General features: G+C 41.7%; 1 protein-coding gene across 1 annotated transcript in view; it reads left to right on the forward strand.

The window, feature by feature from the left end:
* The window catches only part of itsn1 (intersectin 1 (SH3 domain protein)), a gene marked incomplete in the record, with an annotated part of 41,571 nt that overhangs the window by 28,403 nt on the left and 8,763 nt on the right, over window positions 1–4,405 (forward strand).

The raw sequence follows: 4,405 nt of genomic DNA on the forward strand, positions 1-4,405 counted from the left end.
GCAAGTTTATTTTTCAGCTACAAAATGTTGTGTTCAGTGTCACAGTTCTTTAAAAACAACATTTGAAGGGGTTTTAACCAAACATTTGTACATTCATTATAATATCAGCTAGTTTATCCCAAATTTAAATATTGTATCGGCCTCAAAAATCAGTTGGTCTAAAGTCTAAATGAATGCTACATACACAAATATTTAAATTCTTAAGCAGATAGAAGCTCTGTCACACTGCCTGTGGTTGTGCCGCTCGCTCTAGATCCTCTATTTCTATGCTAGGTTAGGCCACACCTCCACACTCTCTGTCTTGCTGCACGCTCCACCCACCTAGCACCCGATTGGTTGTTGTTGTTGTTGTTGTTTTGTTTAGTTGTTTTTGTTGATGTTGTTGTTGTCGTCCTCTCTCTAGGATCATATCATTACCCAGAACCCCCCTCTCCTCAAAGCCCTCAAAGAGACCCACTAGGCCACTCAACCAATGGGACAGCAGCAAGAGGTCACATGACCCGGAAATGGCGACTCTCCACCAATAGAAGCCAGAGAGACAGACAGACAGACAGACAGAAAGACAGACAGACTGTAACGTTTAAACGCCCAGTGGCGGCGAGAACTTCTGTCTATGCATGGCTCTGACTGGACTTGGCCAAACTCTGTTTATCTAAGGCTCTGGCTCCAAACAGCACTGCTCAACAGGAGGGAGATCAATAGTCAGGACTCCTCTGCTCTCCTCTCAAAAACTTTCCTCTTGTCTTCTCCTCCATCTTTTCCTTTCTTCTGCTCTTTCTGTTTTATCAGTCAGAAAGTGTTTAGATGAGGAGGAGAGGAGAGGAGGAGATTGAAGGAGAGACTATTGAGCTCCTTTCCCCCAGATTGGACTGATGAACATGTTTTGACTGGATCACAGTGACTGTACACACTCACCACACTCACTCACACACATATCCACACACACATTAACAGTGTCTGCACACACACACAGCCCTATCCTAGCGTGGTAAAGTGGATAGTGGGTCATTTTGTGGCTTTATGGGAGATTGTGTCATTAAAATCAGTAGCTCAGCTTATCCCCTCCCTCCTGTTTTATTTTTTTTTTTTTTTTGAATTTGTATTTTTTTTGTTTTTTATTCTTTAACCTTGCTCCCATTGGTTCAGCAGCTTCATTCACCTGTCAATCAAAAGTGCTGGGTCCCCCCCATCCCCTCACTAACCCCTCCCCTCCCACAGCTTCACAGAAAGACCCACTATCTGCAGGAGGACAAGTCTCAATGTTAATGTCTCCTCTCCTCTCTTAGCCTCGCTTCACCTCTTCTCCCCTCAATGCCAAAGACTCCTCCCTCCTCCTGCTCCTTCTCCTCCCTTCTTCTTTCCCCCCCCCCCTCAAAAGGAAAAGGTGATGAAGTAATGGAGAGGAGAGGAAATGAGGCAGTGTTGAGATGCGTTCCACAGCAGTTCAGTGCTAAGTTTCAACCCAGGGTGCCGCTCCCTTCCACGGTTTTCCAGTCAGTTTCTCCTCCTGTCTTTCTCTGCCAGGGAAAGAGGCAAGGAGGCATAGAAGGGAGCGAGCAGCTGGAATGGGACTCAGCCCGTAGCTCAGGGCTAAAATGGAAAGCCATGCTGTAACTGCTTAGCATACTAGCTAACCAAATTACACGCACACACAAAATGCAACATGGTACAGAGAGTTTGCACACACACACACACACACACACACACACACTCAGACACAATGATAATGTTTTTATCCGTAGTAGTTTAACATTCTGAATATGTATTAACTTCAAATGATCCGTTTTATGTTCTTTTGTTGTTGTTTTTGTTTACATGTTTATTGTTTTGTCTGTTGCTATGATGATGAGATGCTGTCACACTGTCGAGGGCTAGGCCAGGATGATGGACATTGACATGACAGATTTGGTACTAAATATGTAGGGGTGGAACGATTTGGCGCAGAACAACCTGCTCATGGCCGTGGTCAGGTCTTTGAATCATTCCAGTTAAAGGAATATTTGAACATTTTTGGAAATGTGCTCGGTTTGCTTTCTTGCTGAGAGTTAAATGAGAAAATGAATGCCACTCTCACTATTTGTCGGTTAGCTTGTTGGAAATGGCTAGCCTCAATATACGCCTAAAACACCTCTAAAGCAAACCTAGAGCTCCCCTAAAGCGACAACTTGCTGTTTTCGCCTTTCTGTTTGTGCACAGATTAAACAAACAAGATCCAACGTGTTAGTTAGCTTTACAGGTGAGCTGTGTCTCCATGCTTCCGGCTTTTATGCTAAGCCAACATCCATATTTAATGGACAGGACATGAGAGTGGTATTGATCTCACTCTGTAAGAAAGTGAATTTGCATTTTCACCAAAATGACACTGTTCCTTTAAATAGCTCAGCTGTTTTTAGTTGTGGCTCAATTTCACACACCAGTGATATCTTTAAGTAATTTGAGCTTTACCTCTTTGAATCTTCCACACTGTGATGCACCTTTTGAAAGTAGAAGTGGTTTTAGCTCATCCTCACCAGACTTCATGCACAAAAAGGCTGATTTTAAGTTGGCTTTTTGTTTCCCCCGGCACTGCAAACCTACTGTATCAAACCACGCACGATCATTTCACCCCTACATGATATCCAGTAAGAGACAATGACCTGTGAAATGTTTAACCCGCGGGACCCTACTCTCTACTCTTGAGTTGGGACGTGGGGAAAGACATCACTATAGCTGTTTTCCACAAGCAGCTCCATTACTTCATAAGTTACTTCATAAGTTACTTCATAACTTCAGTTTTCCGTGCCTCTTGTGAAACGTTTAGCACAGTTTGTTCCCCGTTAAATGTCATTAGCTTTAGCGCTGTTCTGAGTCCTTAAAACATCATATATCATATTTTATCATATCATATTACTGATTTACTGATTTCTACTGTGTTGAGGGACAGACTCACAAACTGAGTGGTAGAGAAACAGAAACAAACAGCATAACCTGACTTTAAAATAATATATATACTGTAATTAACAGTTACCATGGTGACTTACATGTCCGATGTATCTTTTCCATTTCCCACAGCAACAGAACCGCCCTTCTATGTGTTTCCATAGCAACAGACTAGTATTATAGTGGTTGCCATATCAGATTTGTATTGTTTTTGTGTTAGTTTTTTTTTTATCCAGATGACAGTATTGTGATTTTATTGTTTACCCTCAGAAACACAAACAGTGAATGAAATGATTATTGAACTACGCAACTTTTTATACTACAAGCAATAGAGTTGTTATTGTTATTATTATTATTATTATTATTATTATTATTAACCTGCTTGGATCCCATTGGCTCCTCAGTGTGTCAGTATTTGAGGTGAAGCTCTCTGATTGGGTGATAAGTCAAAGACCATCGGTTCTTTAACAAACTGAGGTTCGAGGCCCAAATTCTGGTCACTGGTTTTGGTTCCCTACAGGACTGAAAGTATGAGCAGGTTTTTAACAGACCCTGGTTTTCAGAGCCAGAGAGGGAGCTTTTGTCAGGTTGGTAACCGATGGTCGAGACTTCTCACAGTCAGAGTGAGTATTTTAGGTTAGAACAAAGACCCGCCTCGACCAGAGCCATGCTGCACACCAGATGGATGGATATTAATGATGTATCTCTGCCTGTTACTACATGCTAATGCTCCTGTCTGCAGCCATTTCTGTCCCTGTCAGCATTAACTTAGAATCATTTGGGGACGCGCTGTGCTGTAGGTGGAAGCAGCACACACTAAATGATTTTATGGTGCAAGCTAGAAACTTTTAACGTCTTTTACCATTTTTAACACACACACTTTGCACAAATCTGCTCTGAAGCACGGCTCTGGTCTATTCCGGTTTGTTTAAACAGTTAAAAGCTCTGTATGATCTATACTTAATCTAATGAATGGTAATGGTTGGTGCTTCATACGGATATAAATAGCATCCCTGATGAATGGACGAATGGATTAACAGCCAGGCCAAATGTAACCAGACTGCATTTGAGTCCGGTGTGCGCATGAATGAATGAGTGACTGAGTAAAAAAATAAAGCATGAATGAGCAATTTTATGGACGTGAATGGTCAGATGGACACACAAAGGAATGAAAAGGATACTTGAATGAATGAATGAAATGTACAGAATGTTAGCATAGCGTTGGTAGTAAAAAGGTCCTGAGGTTTTATTGGTGGAGATTTTGATGAAGCGGTGAATCTGACTGGTCCTGATGATTAAACGCTCTGAGACAGACTGCAGTCGACTAGCCTCGTTACTTTCTCTCATACACACACACACTCACACTCTCTTACACAGACTAGTACACGGTACCATAAGGAAGCTTCCTGTTTAACTGGCTTTTGTAAATAAAACATTGAATTTTACACCTGTTGTAACATTTTTTGGATGTTTTCACATTCATCTG

This window comes from Morone saxatilis, unplaced genomic scaffold (assembly GCF_004916995.1).
Source record: "Morone saxatilis isolate NCDOM2014 unplaced genomic scaffold, NCSU_SB_2.0 Contig19, whole genome shotgun sequence".
In the NCBI taxonomy this organism is placed as follows: Eukaryota; Metazoa; Chordata; class Actinopteri; family Moronidae; genus Morone; species Morone saxatilis.